Consider the following 20,323-nt stretch of genomic DNA (forward strand, 5'->3'; position numbering starts at 1 on the left):
GCAGCATCACATAGAGAGTACAAAAACACATACATCACCCATGTCACACCCTGACCTAACCAAAATATATAAAGAAACAAAGAATACTCAGGTCAGAGCGTGACAGAGACAGCCTATAGGGAGGAGGTCAGAGACCTGGCCGTGTGGTGCTTCACTCAACTTTCTAGAGTTTCACCGTTTGTTAACACTATTAATGTTTCCCTTTAATGTGGGAATTGTGATCGAATCAGTGCAATATTAGCCACTTTTAATGCAACATACTGAAACAAAACGAACTATGCAAGAGATTTTGTTGTAGGCAGAGTAGGATTCTATTGCATTGACAGGCACAAAAGCCATGAAGGCACATACTCTACACAGACCAGTGCGTCATAACCAATCAGAGCTGCAGTAGGCCTATATGCAAATAGACCATTGCCATATATGGACCTGTGTATTCACTTTGAACTGGACTGTTTTAACAGCATCAACAATCATGAGTAGATGGGCTTGTTTTGAGATCAAAGCAATAGCTACATGTAACGACGTGTGCACATTGTACATTTCTTCATATCGTTTGCTAGTTTGTGAGTTATTAGCCCAGTTATTGATCATTTGTAGTCAGTGATGGGGGCGTGATTGCTTCCTACAATAGCACAAAACGTGTACATCTAGAAATCTTTGAAAAAGGAGTCAGGTTAAGAGCTTTTTTTTGTCTTAAAGTGGCAGGGTTGTATTTGGAGACATGCCTGAATAAACTAAGTAGCCAATAGGCAGAGGGTAGCATAATTTGTCTGATTCTCTGTAATAGTGGTATGGGAATAATTATGCATTTTATTTTGTAAAGTACATCGGACAACACAACAATATTTTCAGTCACCTCCTTGTCTGAAGGACAAACAGCATTAAACAGGTTAATGTCAATCTCTGCATGTTTTTTCAAAATCTTCTGAAATGTAGGCATACATTGAACACCACACATTGGCTGCTACTGTAGGCTGGATGATAGAACAGCTATTTCCATGTAAAAAATGTTATTGGATGCATTTTCTCCATAGTTTTTGATGGTAGACCACTCTGGTAGGCCTACATGATGATCAAATAGCCACAGTAGCCTTGTTGACCACTGTTCAGTCTAACTTAAAGCGGGTACAGCCTCAGTGTTCACAGTAAACGCGCACCGAAAGTGGCACAGGATTTTCACAATGTTCAAGTGTGCGCTCACAGACCTTAAATCTGATTTTTAAAAATTGAGGGAACATTGGCGTGACCATCGACTAGACAACATTGATCCACTCGAACGCACCCATTGGCCACATTGGAGCAGAACACTTTTGTCAAGACTGATTGCCTTGACAAGACTGCCTAGGGTTGTACTATTGTACATGAGGTGATATAGCTCCCAAATAAATGAATGTGATATAAATCATAATGATTATCTCCCTTACACTGATTCAGCTGTCTCTGGCCTGTAACTCCCTGTTTTATTATAAACAAGATGATCAACTAGACGTTCTGCTTTTCTCCGATTGGATGTTTAAAAAAAGCTCAGTGGCCTGGAGGTGACATAACAGTCATATGTTAAAGTGATTAGAAGAACCCAGAGCCTCTTACAGAAGGTTTATGTGACCTCAATATGGTAATTACCAGGCTAACCTAACCGCCAGTGTCCCCCAGACAAGAAGCAGGACAAAAGGTTGGTAGGGCTGAGATTTGGATGTTTGGGGTGGGGGGTGTTTCACTCTGTGTGGTATTACTCAGGATCTCCTGGCTTTCCTGCCCCCACAGACTTAAGTGTTTCCTCTTGGTGTGACAGGGCAGCTCAGGGACGTAGAGGTGAGAGTCATTGACACAACAGGGCTAGTGTGGATATCAGCGCCTATGGTCACAAGAGGAAACTGATCAGGTGATTGTTCAAAGGATTAGATAGAGCAGTTGCTTTTCAGGGTTGTTTTACTTTCAAAGGGAAGCATGTTTCAACAAAGAGTGTTAATTGAATACTCACACCTGTATGTGTACGTGATGGGCGAAGGTGGATGAAGGTGAGGGAAGGTGAGGGGAGAAGCAGAAGAGAAAGCAAGTTCTTTGTTCACACTTCAGCAAATGTTGTTAATTACTCTGTTGTTCACACTTCAGCAAACTGCTATATATTCCAGTGGAGTGCCATGAGTCAACAGTTAAACCCTTACTTGAAGTGTGTTGGAGAGGAGTTTATACCCAGTCCGTGGGCTCCTGTTGATTTACAAACCTAAGCAACATGTTGTTGAAGGAATTTACGCATTTTAACATTTGTTTGGACTGCCTTGAACTGAGACATTGAGCTAAGATGTTATCAACTTAATTAAAATGAATTCAAACATGATGTGGCGGTGATGTGCCACTTCAGTGCTGAAATTATATCTTCTGATGACAAAACACCACAAATTCCATGGTACAGCATGGTAATACAGTACATAGACGTATGCATAAAAGAGGCAACCATTGAGTTCTTTACGAAGCTGTAGTGAATAGACACGTCCCAACATGTCCGCTGAAGCCATCTCCCTCCCCCTCAGTCCTATTAAACATGTGGATGGAGGATGAGGGATGGTTCTGGTTTTCACATGGCATGGTACAAACAATTACTCTGTTTCTCTGCAGCTCAGGGTGTTGTATGCTCTGGTGTGGATTGGATTAGCTGTACACTTCATCTCAACACACAGTAAATGTAGAGTTATGGATCATATTGAACTAGTTTAGGAGTGTTGAATTGGGATGAATGGGGCCTTGGTTTAAGGAAAAGACACACTTGTCTAAGTAACAACTAATAAGAGAGAGAGACTTGAATGACAGCTTTTGGGAGGAATTAAAATAATTCTATGGTTTATCTGATATACCTACTATACCACTTTATATTGTAGCAGTCTAATATTTCTATTGCAATAAGTGAGTGGCATTGTAATAAGTGTGTTTAGACAAGTGGCCAGTAAGAAGCTCTGATCTGTGACTCTGCCATGTCAATGTTTGAGCATGCAGTGATAGCTCAGGCAGTACCTCAGCACTACTAAATCACAACCTAAAACAAACTGAAGCTAGAGCCCCTCCCAACTGTGATAAACTCACCTTGGAGTGCTAACAGAGACCATTTTACCAGGACAGGTACCAACAGGTAGATAACACAATTATTTTCCAGGGAGTAATCAAAGTAGTGAAATTCTTCCCTGTCTGTTTTCAGTGGCTTGAGCTGATACAGTGAGGCTGGTCCTGTGTGATTTGGTAAGAGAGGGGCTTTAGCAATGCCAAGGTTGTGGTTTCAATCCCCGTAGGGGTAACATATACTTAAATGCGTGCACTCAATGAACTGTAAATTGCTTTGGATAAAACCATTTGCTAAGTGTCATTACAGCTGTAGCATCTTAATTTAATTGCTCTTTTGTTACTGAGAATGTTCCTGCACAGCAAGAAATGCAAACTTGTAGTGCATTTGACATTTAAAAAGGCTTCTAAAGTTTGTAATTTCCACTTTAAAATGTCAGACTTGACTTGCCCTAATATTTCTTTTTATCAACCCCATAGTAAATTCAAATTTCCTTTTGCTGCAGGATTATTGACCTGCTGTTGCAAACTGGCTCAAATTAATATCCTACATATGTATAGTCTTCAAAAATGGCTACCGGGATGGGGGGCATTGAAATGGCCCAGATAAACACAATGAGAAGGAAGGCAACACAAATCCTGTTTACACTCAACCTTGGGATGTGACACAATACAAATGTTCCTCCTATTACATTGGGCATAAAACAATAGCTGATTATATCATTTACATTACTTTTGTCTATGTTTTTCTGAAAAAGTTAGAAAAACTGTTTTTTTTTGTTAAACTCCAGCAATTTAAAAAAATCTTTCCTGTTGAAAAACAATATCCCACATAAATACAGTAATGTAAACACACTTAAAGTTTTTCTTTAGACAAAATAGTTTTTTAGGCAAACTTCATGGAGTATGCATTCAAGAAGTTGGGAACAATAAGGGAGCAATGAAGAATAACAAAGGAAAGGCCCACCCCCTCCCACTTGTGTCATGGCACGAGGATACCTGGACCACCTATTGCGATGTGCCTTTTGTTACGTAAATCAGGTGATAAATTAGGTGAGAGGGAGACTGGAGTGGAACATCACTACTTCCTCAACCACTTTAACCTTCTCCATCCTTTCACTCCTTTGCCATTCTCTCCATGATCTACTCCTCTAACCCTTCTCTCCATTCTCAGGACCCAGGGCCACAAAGTTTGCTTCAGTCTTCCTCTTCCCACACTCCAGGCTTTTGTTCTACCTGGAGGTCCGTTTGGCATGTACGCAGCTCTTTTAAATGTCACACAGAAATGGATTCACCATTAAAAAAAATTGTCACTGTCCTGCAGGCATAGAAACTACCAGTTGCAAAACTGTTCCCTTCTGTTGTTTTTTTTACGATTAGGGAAAGGGGTATACCTAGTCAGTTGTACAACTGAATGCATTCAACTGAAATGTGTCTTCTGCATTTAACCTAACCCCTCTGATTAGTGATACTTGGAAAATGTTGTACCAGTCCCAAATTAATTATTGCACAATTTTGAAATGAATTCATGGTATTTGTGAGTGGGAGTTGACATTTGCACTGACGATCTAATTGTGTGCTCTGAAACCTTAGGATACACGTACCTGCAGGGGGTGCGTACTGGTGCCAGAGAAGTCAGGCGCAGGAGAGCAAAAAAAATATTTACAACGGCACAGTTTAATAAACAAAACCACCGTAGACTGAACAATAAATCAATGGGTAAACAAAACACGTTACACACCAGCATAACGTGCACAAGCACTACAAATAAACAATTCCTGACAAGGACATGGGGGGAACAGGGGGTTAAATGCACAACATGTAATGATGGAATTGAAACCAGGTGTGTTGGAAGACAAGACAAAACAAATGGAAAATGAAAGGTGGATCGGTGATGGCTAGAAGACCAATGACGTCGAACGCCGAACGCCACCCGAACAAGGAGAGGGACTGACTTCGGGCGGAAGTCATGATAGTACACCCCCTTGACGTGCGGCTCCAGCAGCGAGCCAACACCGGCTTAAGGGACGATCCAGAGGGCGAGGCGCTGGGTGATCAGAATGAAGACGGTGGAACTCCTGCAGCATTGAAGGGTCCAACACGTCCTCGACCGGAACCCAGCACCTTCCCTCCGAACCGTACCCCTCCCACCACGAGATACTGAAGGCCCCTCGCCTGATGCCTCAAATCCAGTATGGCGGGAATGGAGTACGCTGGGGCCCCCTCGATGTCCAGAGGGGGCGGAGGAACCTCCCGCACTTCAGACTCCTGGAGCGCACCAGCCACCACCGGCCTGAGGAGAGACACATGGAACGAGGCGTTAATACGGTAATCTGGGGGAAGCTGTAACCTATAACAAACCTCGTTCACTCTCCTCAGGACTTTAAATGGCCCCACAAAGCGCGGACCCAGCTTCCGACAGGGCAGACGGTGGGGCAGGTTTCGGGTCTAGAGCCAGACCCGGTCCGCCTCACTGCGGTGACGGTCTGCATTCTCTTTTTGGCGTAGCACGGCCCGCTGAAGGTGAACACGGGCAGCTTCCCATGTCTCCTCAGCGCGCCTAAACCAGTTATCCACCGCAGGAGCCTCGGCCTGACTCTGATGCCAAGGGAGAAAGGTTAGTGGAGGAGTGGCGAAGCGTGTTCTGTGCCATCTCGGCCCAGGGCACGAACACTGTCCACTCCCCCGGCCGGTCCTGGCAATAGGACCGCAGAAACCTGCCCACATCTTGGTTTACTCTCTCCACCTGCCCATTACTCTCGGGGTGAAACCGGGCAGAGGGAGGAGACGACAGGACTTAGAGAAACGATCCAGAACGACCAGGATCGCGGTGTTACCCTGTGAGGGGGGAAGATCGGTAAGAAAATCCACCGACAGGTGCGACCAAGGCTGTTGTGGAACGGGTAAGAGGTGTAGCTTCCCTCTGGGCACGTGCCTAGGAGCCTTACACTGGGCACACACCGAGCAGGAGAAAACATAAACCCTCACGTCCATAGCAAAGGTAGGCCACCAATACCTCCCGCTCAAACAGCGCACTGTCCGACCAATCCCAGGATGACCAGAGGAGGGTGACGTGTGGGCCCAATCGATCAACCGGTCACGAATAGCAGATGGGACGTACAGACGCCCAGCGGGACACTGGACGGGAGCAGGCTCTGCACGTAACGCCTGCTCAATGTCCGCATCCAGCTCCCATACTACCGGCGCCACCAGGCGGGAGGCGGGGAGTATGGGAGTGGGAACCATGAGTGTGTCATACAGCCGGGACAATGCGTCTGCATTCATGTTCTGGGAGCCTGGTCTATAGGAAAGGGTAAACACAAAACGGGTGGAGTGTGCTGAGAGAGCACAGCTCCTATTCCAGCCTCGGACGCGTACACCTCCACTATGAATGCCAAAGAGGGTTTGGCCAGCTTGGGAGCCGAGGTAAATAGAGCCCTCAGGTGACTAAAAGCCCTGTCCGCCTCAGCTGACCACTGCAAACGTACCAGGCCCCCCTTCAGCAGTGAGGTAATGGGAGCTGCTACCTGACCAAAACCCTGGATAAACCTCTGGTAGTAGTTGGCAAACCCTAAGAACCGCTGTACCTCCTTTACCATGGTGGGAGTTGGCCAATTACGCATGGCTGAAATGCGGTCACTCTCCATCTCCAACCGAGGTGGAGATGCGATACCCTAGGAAGGAGGCGGACTGCTGGAGGAACAGGCATTTCTCAACCTTGATGTACAGGTCACGCTCAGGCGACCAAGCACACTGCGCACCAGGGACACATGCTTGGTGCGTGTTGCGGTGTATATCAGAATGTCATCAATATACACCACTACACCCTGCCCGTGCATGTCCCTGAAAATCTCGTCTACAAAGGCTTGGAAGACTGATGGCGCATTCATCAACCCGGTCGGCATGACGAAGTACTCATAGTGCCCTGAGGTCGTACTGAAAGCTGTCTTCCACTCGTCTCCCTCCCTGATACGCACCAGGTTGTAAGCGCTCCTGAGATCTAGTTTGGTGAAGAAGCGCGCCCTGTGCATCGACTCAATCGCTGTGGTAGCGGTAGCGGGTAACTATACCTCACCGTGATCTGGTTCAGACCCCGATAGTCAATACACAGGCGCAGACCTCCCTCCTTCTTCTTCACAAAAAAGAAACTTGAGGAGGCGGTTGAAGTGGAGAACCGAATGTACCCCTGGCGCAGGGATTTGGAGACATATAGCCTCCGTCTCCACCTGTGAGAGGGGATACACGTGACTCCTGGGAAGTGCAGCGTCTACCAGGAGATTTATCGCACAATCACCCCGTCGATGGGGTGGTAATTGAGTCGCCTTCTTTTTGGAGAAGGCGAGAGCCAAATTGGCATATTCAGGGGGACTGTGCACGGTGGAGACCTTGTCTGGACTTTCCACCATAGTAGCACCAACGGAAACCCCTAAACACCTCTCCAAGCACTCCTGCGACCACCCTGTGAGAGCCCTTTGTGGCCAAGAAACAGTGGGGTCATGACACGCTAACCAGGGTAGGCCTAGCACCAAGGGAAACGCAGGAGAGTCAATAAGGAAGCAACTAATTCTCTCCTTGAGACCCCCCTGCGTCCCCATGCCCAGAGGAGCGGCGGCCCCCCTAATCAACCCTGACCCTAATGGTCGACTATCTAAGGCGTGAACAGGGAAGGGCACAGCCACGGGAACAATGGGGATCCCTAAACGATGGGCGAACAATCTATCAATAAAATTCCCAGCCGCGCCTGAATTGACGAGCACCTTATACTGGGAATGCAGGGAAAACTCAGGAAAACTAACATACACAAACACATGTGCAACAGAGGGCTCTGGGTGAGAATGGTGCCGGCTCACCTGGGGTGAGGCATGAGCGCCCTGCCTGCTGCCTTGATACTCAGAGGAACCAACCCGGCACCGCCCGGCAGTGTGACCTCTGCGACCACAGATGGTGCACGAGCTGGAACCCCCTCCGGTCTCCCTGCACACCACCCCTCCCAGCTCCATGGGTATCGGAGAGGGGGTGCGGGGAGATGGAACCAACAGACCCCGATCTGAACGTCCGCGGGTAGCCAGCAGGTTATCCAGCCGGATGGACAGGTCCACCAGCTGGTCGAACATGAAGGTGGTGTCTCTGCAGGCCAACTCCCGACAGACGTCCTCGCGCAGACTGCAGCGATACTGGTCGATCAGGGCCCTGTCGTTCCATGCCACGCCAGCAGCCAGGGTCCAAAAATCCAGGGCTTACTCCTGGGCGCTCCTCGTCCCCTGCCTAGGATGGAAGAGGCATTCACCCGCCACTCTACCCTCAGGTGGGTGGTCGAAGACTGGGCGAACTCCTCAAACTGGTCCAACGCCGCATCTCCCTCTCTCCACACGCAGTTGGCCCACTCCAGGGATTTCCCGGTGAGGAACGAGACGAGGGCGGACACCCTCTCACGGCCCGAAGGAGCCAGGTGGACGGTTGCCATGTATAAGTCCAGCTGCAACAGGAACCTCTGGCAGTTCACAGCCGTCCCATTGTATTCCTGGGGAAGGGAGAGACGAATCCCAGGAGAAGGAGGGGCGCGTAGTGGAGACCCCGGTTGTGCTGGTGGAGGCGCAGGGAGAACTCCCTGTCTCTCCCAGCGGTCCATTGTCTGGACAACGAGGTCCATGGCGGTGCCAAGATGGTGGAGCATTGCTTCGTGCTCCCGGACGCGCTCCTCCACCCCTATACCCGGGGTACCTGCTCCTGCTGACTCCATAAGTTTAGGTCCTGAATTTTGTAGGGGTTGCGTACTGGCGGCAGAGAAGTCAGGCACAGGAGAGCAGAAAACGTATATACACCAGCACAGTTTAATAAACAAAACCATCGTAAACAGAACAATAAATCAATGGGTAAACAAAACCCATTACACATCAACATAACTTGCACAAGCACTACAAATAAACAATTCCGGACAAGGACATGGGGGGAACAGAGGGTAAATACACAACATATAATGATGGAATTGAAACCAGGTGTTTGGGTTGACAAGACAAAACAAATGGAAAATGAAAGGTGGATCGGCGATGGCTAGAAGACCGGTGATGTCAACCGCCGCCCGAACAAGAAGAGGGACCGACTTCGGCGGAAGTCGTGACAGTACCAGCCTAAGACACAATGTTAAAAGTCATCCTAAACTACTAAAACATTCTCACAAAGAGTATACTTGATCATTAAGGTCAACAACCACCTGAGCCACTGCCTGTTCACCCCGCTACCATCCAGAAGGCGAGGTCAGTACAGGTGCATCAAAGCTGGGACTGAGAGACTGCAAAATCTCAGACTTTTAAACAGCCATCACTAACACAGAGAAGAGAGGCTGCTGCCTACATACAGACTTGAAATCATTGGCCATTCTAACAAATGAATCACTAGTAACTTTATTAATGCCACTTTAATAATGATGTTTACATATATTACATTACTCATCCCTTATGTATATACTGTATTTTATACATTACATTACATTTAAGTCATAAAAAGACCAGCAGAGAGAGACAGAGTTAGCACGCATAACAAGACTGACAAACACAGAGCGAGGCTGCTTACAAATTGAAATCATTGAATTCTAACAAATGAATCTGACATCCAGTGGAACAGCCACTTTATACCATCTATTGCATCTTGCCTATGACGCTCGGTCATTGCTCATCCATATATTTATATGTACATATTCTTATTCCATCCCTTTACTTAGATTTGTGTGTATTAGGTAGTTGTTGTGGAATTGTTAGATTACTTGTTAGATATTGCTGCACTGTCGGAACTAGAAGCACAAGCATTTCGCTACACTTGCAATAACATATGCTAACCATGTGCATGTGACCAATAAAATGTTATTTGATGATTAGCAGTTGTAAAATGATCAGGAAAATGGACCAATTTCTGAATCTGACCTGCTCTGTTTTTGCTGGTTCAGCACAACCAGAAAGTACTTACCTAAGTTCCAGGCCTACTGTCAGCACTTAATTATCAGCTATGGAGGATTAGATCTGTTATCATGGTTCATGCTAGATGACAAATTTGAATCATGCATGGGCCTACATCCTGAGAGAAGGTTGTGATGCTCTCCATTAGAAGCTGTTCAAAGGAACTGGAATGCATATAACATATGGGGATGAGTAGATTAGAACATTTTCCCACAAGTGTTTGCAAGACAGAATGTTGTGTGTTGTGTGAATTTACAGTACATCTTTACTTGGGCTGCTTAAAGAGCTCTTTAAGGCCTACATGTGTATTGGTAAGATGTGCATACAATCAAAGAGTGGGCCACCAACAAAAACATAAACAATATAAGGAATACATTCTTTATTTGGTTTTATAAACTGGGTGGTTCGAGCCTGAATGCTGATTTGCTGAAAGCTGTGGTATATCAAACCATATACCACGGGTATGACGAACATTTATTTTTACTCTTCTATTACATTGGTACATTGTTTTTTTCCGATCTTGTCTCATCGCTGCAACTCCCCAACGGGCTCAGGAGGCAAAGGTCAAGTCATGTGTCCTCTGAAACCTGCCAAACCACGCTTCTTAACACCCGCCAGCTTAACTCGGAAGCCAGCCACACCAATGCATTGGAGGAAACGCCCTTCAACTGACGACCGAGGTCAGCCTGCAGGCACCCATCCCGCCACAAGAGCATGATGAGCCAAGTAAAGCCCCCCTGGCCAAACCCTCCTCTAACCCGGACGACTCTGTGCCAATTGTGCGCCTCCAGATCACAGCCGGTTGTGATACAGCCCAGGTCTGTAGTGATGACTCTAGCATTGCGATGCAGTGTCTTAGACCGCTGCCCCACTCGGGAGGCCCTGGTAACCAATGTATAATAGCAGTAAGGCACCAGTTAGGCAACTACTGTAGCTATCCAGCTAAGCTAGTAAACACGCTAGCTATTTCAGTGGATGTTTTCACATTTCTACTGACAAATAAATACATTTCTAGCGGCAAATATGTGAATTTTTAGCCATGGTATAAACAGGATAATCAACTCAGGGCTCTATGCCTTCTTTGGAAAATAATGCAACTCTGTGGAAGGATAGTTCCGACCTTCCACGTCGTACATTATTTTCCTGTGAACGCATAGCCCCTCCTTGATTATCCCTTACATCATTTGGTTATGACATAAGACATACAGTACATAAAACAAAATACATATTCTTCCAAACTTGGGGTTAATTGGTTTAATTCACCTGGTTTAATTGAGGATTCATTTTGTTATATTTAGGTTTCCATTAATAGAAAGTAGCCCAGGCTTACTGGGAATTCTACATACTGTGGCTTTCATTTATGTGTTGTTTTGTCAGTGATTGCAATAGCCTACAATTTAACAAGAAATGGCAGGGAGAAAATGTTTGTAAATATGTTATTTTGATGGCTTTACATAGGGTGCGTGTATTTTCCCACTGCTCCTCAGAAAGTTTTCTGGATACAATGAATGGTTGTCATGGTTGAAGTAGGCCTATGACTTGTTCTCACTGCAGACCTTAATGCTCAAATCAGTTGTTTTTCAAACCCGTTTTGGAATACTGACTGTCCAAACAGCAAGTTACAAATGACCAAATCGGATGAGTGTGTTCAGACAGCGGTCATTTGCTGACAGGCTATAATCCCTCGAGGAGTTTGTTTTGCATAAGGATCAATGGAATGGTCTAAAATGAGCAAACTCAGCTCACCCAGGGCACACAAAAAGAACTTGACCACTCATAAGCTATGCAGCAAGCTAAGGTGACAACAATGCCTGCCATGGACATCCCAGTTGCTTCGAATGCTCAAAATCATACTGTGAAAACACTTTAAAGCCTCAAAGGATAAGATTATCCAACTTTCAAAACCTATCCTTTTTGACTAGCTATTTAGTACATTCACTAATTTGTTTGCAAACAATCAACAGTAGTGAGTGCATACATTTTAGTATTTGTTCAAACTGGTCCCCCATTGGAATCAAACCCACAACCCTGGCATTGTGCCACACTCTACCAACTAAGGAACACAGGCCTTCACCACTACAGCTCAACAAACTGTCAACAGAGTAGCTAGCTAGCAACAAAATATGCCAAATAACAGTCTAAAAACCACTTGAGAGCAAATCAATTAGATTTGATCATTCAGACAAAAGTCCAATGGCCAGGAATCAAATGTGTATCTGATTTCAAACCACCTCCGAAGGTGCGCACTTGTTGAACTTTTCTATTGGTTCCATTGCAATAGGCACGCTTAATCAAGCACAGATACAGTATTTTATATGATTTCAAATAATATATGTGTCTGTTACATATCTGATTCCATGTGCTTTTTGGCTGTTCAGATTGAAGGAAAAACAGCAGATTCTAAAAAACAAAACAAATATTGAGTCATTTCAAACTGCCAATGTGAACAAGGCTTTTGTGGCGCGGAAGGATAACGCCCCTAGATGTGGAATTGGGAATGGAGGAATTGAGAATTGAGTCCCTCAAATCATTTACAACTTGGAAACTGGAGTGACAACATTGCATGTACACTACGGAGTTCACAGAGACGCGCCGCAAACGGTTACTTTTTTGGATCTATGAAATTATGAATTCGACGTTTTTTTAATTGTCGAAGGGGAAAATAAAATAGGATCTATGATAACTCCAGGTGGAATTATTTATCAATTTTAAATCAGAAAAAAAGGAATGCATCCTTTCTTTGTGAAACTAACTTTCCTGTTGTCGCTGATTGTTCTAACACGAGGTAAGCGCAATAATAATATTAAACCATGTTTGGTTCGATACACAGTGGGTAAACATTCATAAACATATATATATACATTTACATTTACATTTAGCCTATTACGGAGATGTTTTCCACGAATTCACTTACATACGCTCGTATTATTGCAAAGTAAATGCTGACAGGAACAAATAGGAAGAAGTCGCAAACCTGATTTTTTTTAACTATCTCAGAACGTTGCACTTGTTGCATTCGATCTCCAAGCGTTTTTTCAAAGGCAGCTTCTCTCTGAGGATGGCTTGACACAAGGGAAATACTTGGCAAAACTGCCTCTTTAGTTGTGCTTCTTTTTTCTTCAGCTTCCGTTTAGTTTCTATCTGAAGTTTACTTTGTATTCACAGATAGCCAGGCATCACATTGTCAACATCAGACATATTGGTTGTAGTCTCATGCATGACTCCCACAATTGTGAGAAAGTTTCTTAATTTGCAGTGATTTGAGCTCCCACAACGCACTGATAACCAATTACGATTTATGTATAACTGCTCTGTTATAACTTATTCTCATTCCAACGTATACTTTCTATGTAGATTTTATTTGCACATGGATATTGTTTCCATTTCCTCCATACGTTTCATGTGGATGTATTCATTGTGCGTGCGCCTCTCGCTTGACAGCTGTTGCACTCTCCGCTCGCAGACGCAGCTCGCGCCAGACCAACCTGGTGCCAGACAGACGCTGCAACAGACGGTTCGCTGTGCGTGACGCGTTTGCCAGAAAGTTCACTGTTCAGTCTATAACTTTTCACAGGAATATGAAAACTCAAGCCTCGGCCATTGGGGCAGTTTTGAGTCGAGTTACACAGAACCGTTTTCGCAGCGCTATGTTACTCCCCAAATATAGTACATTCGATGGGACAGCTGAAAAGGGAAGAAAAATGCACCTACCAGTGTTGTGTCAATTCCCATTCACCACAAACTGCACTTCAAGATGGCTGTAGTCACACCTGGGCCAAAACAATCACCGTCATGAGGGATAGTTCAGTAATTTATTACTCATGGCTTAGTTAACAAAGCACTTTGGTGTTATTTTGTTAATGTGATGGCTGTATGTGAAAATCTTCTCCTCAAATGTGAAAATAGAAAGAAGACATGAGTATTTATACTTGGATTGTGCTGTTGTTGTTGTGTTGACACATTCTGTTTGCAGGTTTACGATGCTCTATGTCCACCGAGTTGTGTTTGAAACTGGGGAGGTGTGAGGCCACAGCTGATGGAAATGGAGAGTGCAAGTAAGTTTCAAATCCCATTATTTGACTAGAGGGAAACACCTGCAGCCTGTATAAACACATATTATACATTCCAGAGATCATTTAGTGAATGACATAACTTTTTGTAATAAGTTGTTAAATCGTGTTGAGCTGAGGCCTGCCATAGGCCGCTCACTGCATTTTCAGTTCTCTCAGAGAGCAGCACATGCCTATTGTTGGAAGGCAAACACAACCCAGGCTTATTGATGAGGACTGCACTGGGGGTTGCTGTGTCTGTGTGTCTCGTGGCCTGCCCAGTTTTGCCCACTGCTACTGCATGCAGGCTCCCTCTCCAGCAGAAGTCTATGTTCGAGACAACCACTCTGGGCCCAAAATCTTGTTTCTCTTTTCTTTCACGGAGCGACAGCTGGGCTTTGCCAGAAGCTCGGTGGCCATTGTTCTCCAGTCAGATTAATTCTCTGTGACTAATCTGGGTGAGGCTTCCCAGAGTGCTGGCTGCGGCCTCTGTCCTACTCCCCCTGACCTACTGCCTCTCCCCCCGTCCTACCCCCTACTCCCTCTGTCCTCCCCCTGCTCAAGGGTTTTGTCCCCCTGTTGATGTTGAATGGGCTTTCTCTCTCTCTCTCTGAGAGATTTCAAAGGACAGATGGCAGTAGAGTGTAATTAGACTGGATGGTTTCATAATTGGGAGCCGATACGTAAGGAAACTGAAAGTTAGTAAACAAGTTGTAATGCATATCTCAGGTTGTTCTAATGTTGTTGTTGTTATTCACTGTTTTTGAAAGTGAAATGAGCAGTTCTATACAAAGTGTTGAGTAGCTCTTCTACATCACCGACACATAGAACTTCTATTGTCCGCTGAACCCTCTTACCCCCTGTTCCATTAAGGCTACCTGAACATTGGCTCTGTTTCCAGCGTGGCATTGGAGTGCCAGTGTCGTCTTACTGAGCTGCAGTGGAGTGTGGTGAAGCTGGGCTGGTGCGGCAGCTCAATCAGGCCGGCCGGATCGGCGCTTGGCTCCTGCATGCCCAGGCAGCCATTTTGGCTCTTGGCCACATCTTAATTCTGTCTGGCAGAACCCTCTTGTTGGGCCACATAGTCATCATTGTGCCTCTCACTGTCCTCGTACTCTTTTAGTTAAACATGGAGATTGTGATGGAGCACCATGTTTTTTTGAGAGGCATGGAGTTTTTTACTATGCCTAATTTTGTGTACTATGCTTATTTTTTAAATTATTATTACGTAGTACCAAGAGTTGACAATCCCACAATGTGTCTGAAATGTGCAGGCAGAGGTCAGAGGTTATGTCTTCTCTAGTGTTCATTGCTGGAAATGCTGTTTGTTTATGGATATATAGTATGTTTGGACAAATTCTAAAGGCCCAATGCAGCCATTTTTATATCAATATCAAATAATTTCTGGGAAACAATTAAGTGGCTTGCTGTAAAATATTTCCATTAAAATGGGCAAATAGCTTTTAGCCCAACATTTTTTTCTCAACCAATTTTGCTAGGACTGTCTGGGAGTGGTCTGAGTGGGGAGGGAGAAAACTGAAAACTAGCTGTTATTGTCAGAAAGGCTTGAAACTCTCTTTCTTATTGGTCTATTAGCCAATTTACCGCATGGTGATGTCACCATGGAAAGCCAAAACTCCCGCCCATGCAAACCTGCTGATTAGAAGGTCCTGTGTAGATTGTATTTTCAACCAGCAACTATCAGGAAATAACACTGATCCAATGTTTTCACACTTTTACAATGTTCATTTCAGCTGTTGTACAATATGATATAAAACACAGGAAACTTATTTTTGACTGCACTGGGCCTTTAAACAGGGTTTTGAAAAACTTTAAACAGTGCAGTGATGTGAAAAAGTGGCTGAAACGGGAACATTTGGCGGAGTAAGCTAAGTGCACCCTATCAGATTGATCTAATACTAATACTGTGGCCTAATGTTAACAGCGCTCGTTTCTTTCCATAACAATTTCATCTTCAACATGCATTTCTCACCAGTGTCTTTTCAAAATGGAAGAATTATGTGGCAGGTCCTACTGAATTGTTGACAAATGTTGTGAGCGTTGTGGGAAAATAATACAGTATAAGTGAATGCCTGGATGGACTAACCACATCCAGATGGGTTCTGCAGATAATTGACATGTTGCCTCTTCATGTTATGAGTTAGGTGTAATGAATGACCCATCAACCCACTAGGTACTCTAGGCTAGAGCTGGGACGATACCGACCATACACTTATCACAGGCATTTGGCTGATATCGTTCATCACAATAAGTATCCTATGCTAGAGAAACGTGAAGTTTGAAATGAAATACATTTCTAATATGGGTGATTGTTAATGGGACAGTTGGTAGCTACAACCATCAAACTAATTGTAGTAGTTTAAAGGATAATTGTGTTATAAACGTATTGTTCTATTTATCGTTATCGCATCAATTCAAGAAATTTATCGTAATATGGATTTTTCCCCCATATCGCCCTGCTTTACTGTATACCAAAGGCCTTATGTTGGATGTTTAATGAGATGCTCACAGAGAGAGAGTTGGGTGTGGTGAGGTGTGGTGGTGTCTGTCTGTGTTACAGCCTGTCTAACCCACTCAATGATATGAGCTACATTCTATGATGGTCTCCATGAAACTCCCTACTGAGCAGACAGAAAGTGTCTTTCCACTGCCATGTTTCCATTCCTAACAGGATTACAACGTTCCTTCACCTCAAATAAAACCATGTCACTCTGAAGTCAAGACAAGTGGGATTCCCAGGTCAAGTCCCATCCAATCCTTCAGTTTTATATAGTACTGCAGGGATGCCTACTTTACATTCCATGAGTACCGCGGCCCAACCCAATATCTGGACTGGCGAATGAGAGCCACCGGGATCAGGGCAGGCCAGGGTAGTTTTCTCTGAGGCCTTGAAGGAGGCCTTTCATCTAGCAGGATGACATGACAGTAACAGAAAGCAGTGCAGTGTAGGGCCAAGCAGAGCTAGGGGAGAGAGAGATATGATCCACGATCCTGGCGAGGCTGTGGGATTTAACTGCGAGAGACCAGTCCATTTGAATAAGTTATTTCTATGAACAGTATGACCTGAAATTAAACTGCTAAATTATATGCGATGTCTAAATCTGATTCTCTACGGCCTTCTTTCTGCTCTCTGTATGATCAATCATCAACGCTCAGGGTGGGGACAGACGGTGCATCTCAATATGGAGCGCAGTTTACAATGCATGTATCATCTCATCATGGTAGCTTTTTTTCTCGTGACAGGTAGGCCTACATTGCTGCAGCATAGCCTATGCTACAGTAATATATGAACTGAATGCTCATCTAATTTACACATCTCCATCTGGCTTTTGGGGGGGTCACCTCAATTTTTAATTGTAAAGATGTTTTTATTTTTATTTATTGCAGCTGCAGAGTTTTAAAACAGCCAATCACTCGAATCGTTGCTTTAAATCAGTGTGCATGTGAGCAATCTTTCGCGGCCTTTCTCTCTCTCCATCAATTCCATTCAAATTGCATCCAAAATAGATAATCATGTTCAAGATATATACTGTATACAGTAAAGGTCAAAAGTTTGGACACACCTACTGATTCTGAACCAGCTTCATGAGGTAGTCACCTGGAATGCATTTCAATTGACAGGTGTGCCCTGTTAAAAGTTAATTTGTGGAATTTCTTTCCTTCTTAATGCATTTGAGCATGTCAGTTGTGTTGTGACAAGGTAGGGGTGGTATACAGAAGATAGCCTATTTGATAAAAGACCAAGTCCATATTATGGCAAGAACAGCACAAAAAAAGCAAAGAGAAATGACCGTCCACTTTAAGACATGAAGGTCAGTCAATGAGGAACATTTCAAGAACTTAGAACATTTCTTCAAGTACAGTCGCAAAAACCATCAAGCGCCATGATCAAACTGGCTCAAATGATGACCGCCACAGGAAAGGAATACCCAGAGTTACCTCTGCTGCAGAGGATAAGTTCATTAGAGTTGCCAGCCTCAGAAATTACAGCCCAAATTGTCACGATCATTTAGAGATGGATTGGACCAAGGTGCAGCGTGGTAGGCGTACATTTTACTTTTATTTAAATTACACTTTAAAAAACAAAATACAAAAACGAACGTAAAGCTACATGCAGTGCAGGAAGCAACTACACACAAACAAGATCCCACAAACTAAAGGTGGAAAACGGCTGAGTATGATCCCCAATCAGAGACAACGATAGACAGTTGCTTCCGATTGGGAACCGTACCCGGCCAACAAAGTAATAGAAAAACTAGAATGCCCACCCAAATGACACCCCAACCTAAATAGAGAAATAAAAAGGCCCTCTAAGGTCAGGGCGTGACACAAAAATGTTTCACTGAGTTCAAGTAACAGACACATTTCAACATCAACTGTTCAGAGGAGACTTTGTGAATCAGGCCTTCATTTAATTTTTATTTTTTATTTCACCTGTATTTAACCAGGTAGGCTAGTTGAGAACAAGTTATCATTTACAACTGCGACCTGGCCAAGATAAAGCAAAGCAGTGCAACACAAACAACAACACAGAGTTACACATGGAATAAACAAACATACAGTCAATAACACAATAGAAAAAAAGTTAATATACAGTGCGTGCAAATGAGGTAGGATAAGGGAGGTAAGGCAATAAATAGGCCCATGGTGGCAAAATAATTACAATTTAGCAGTTAAACACTGGAGTGATCGATGTGCAGAAGATGATTGTGCTAGTAGAGATACTGGGGTGCAAAGGAGCAAAACTAAATCAACAGACAAATAAATAAACACAGTGTCCAAAGAAAGGCCAGAAGTATACAGAATTGTGTCGTTTGCGTAGAGGTGGATCAGAGAATCACCAGCAGCAAGAGCGACATCATTGATGTATACAGAGAAAAGAGTTGGCCCAAGATTTGAACCCTGTGGCACCCCCATAGAGACTGCCAGAGGTCCGGACAACAGGTCCTCCGATTTGACACACTGAACTCTATTTGAGAAGTAGTTGGGGAACCAGGAGAGGCAGTCATTTGAGAAACCAAGGTTGTTGAGTCTGCTGATAAGAATGTGGTGATTGACAGAGTCGAAAGCCTTGGCTAGGTTTATGAATACAGCTGAACGGTATTTTCTCTTATCGATGGAGGTTATGATATTGTTTAGGACCTTGAGCGTGGCTGAGGTGCACCCATGGCCAGCTCTGAAACCAGATTGCATAGCGGAGAAGGTACGGTGGGATACAAAATGGTCGGTAATCTGTTTGTTGACTTGGCTTTCGAAGACCTTAGAAAGGCAGGGTAGGATAGATATAGGTCTGTAGCAGTTTGTGTCTACAGTGTCTCCCCCTTTGAAAAGGGGGATGACTGTGGCAGCTTTCCAATCTTTGGGGATCTCAGACGATACGGAAGAGAGGTTGAACAGGCAAGTAATAGGGGCTGCAACAATTTCGGCTGATAATTTTAGGAAGATAGGGTCCAGATTGTCTAGCTCTGCTGATTTGTAGGTGTCCGGGTTTTGCAGCTCTTTCTGAACATCAGCTATGTGGATTTAAAGGAGAAAGGGGAGGCTTGGGCAAGTTGCTTTTGAGGGGAGGGGGGGGTGCAGGGCTGCTGACCAGGGTAGGGGTGGCCAGGTGGAAAGCATGGCCAGCCGTATAAAAATGCTTATTGAAATTCTCAATTATCGTGGATTTATCGGTGGTGACAGTGTTTCCTATCCTCAGTGCAGTGGGCAGCTGGGAGGAAGTGCTCTTATTCTTTTATTCGTAGTTGAATTGCTGCAAAGAAACCACTACTAAAGGACACCAATAGAAGAAGACACTTGCTTGGGCCAAGAAACACGAGCAATGGACATTTCCGACTTCAACTGCAGTTGTCTGAGCAGCTTACCGATCACTGTACCTGCGCACAGCCAATCTGTAAATAGCACACCCGACTACCTCATCCCCATAATATTACTTACCCTCTTGCTCTTTTGCACCCCAGTATCTCTATTTGCACATCATCATCTGCATATCATCTCCAATTTGTAAGTCGCTCTGGATAAGAGCGTCTGCTAAATGACTTAAATGTAAATGTAAATGTATATAAAAAATGCTAGTCAATAATTGTAACTTTGTAGGCTGCGTGTCCTGCATTAGGATCACATGTTCTCTCCCAGCTGCATGGTTTGAACGAGGTGCGTAATTCCATCTCATATGCTACAGTATAATACACTACGGTAATACAGTCCACACTCAAAAATATTAGCTTACTGGAGCATGTTTCATTTATT

The 20,323-nt window shown here is 44.4% G+C and overlaps 1 pseudogene; it reads left to right on the forward strand.

Annotated features, from left to right (window-relative positions):
* Positions 1–12,527: 12,527 nt before the first annotated feature.
* LOC135539424 (neurogenic locus notch homolog protein 1-like) overlaps positions 12,528–20,323 on the forward strand; it is a 52,977-nt pseudogene continuing 45,181 nt past the window's right edge.

This window comes from Oncorhynchus masou, chromosome 1 (genome assembly GCF_036934945.1).
Source record: "Oncorhynchus masou masou isolate Uvic2021 chromosome 1, UVic_Omas_1.1, whole genome shotgun sequence".
NCBI classification, from domain to species: domain Eukaryota; kingdom Metazoa; phylum Chordata; class Actinopteri; order Salmoniformes; family Salmonidae; genus Oncorhynchus; species Oncorhynchus masou.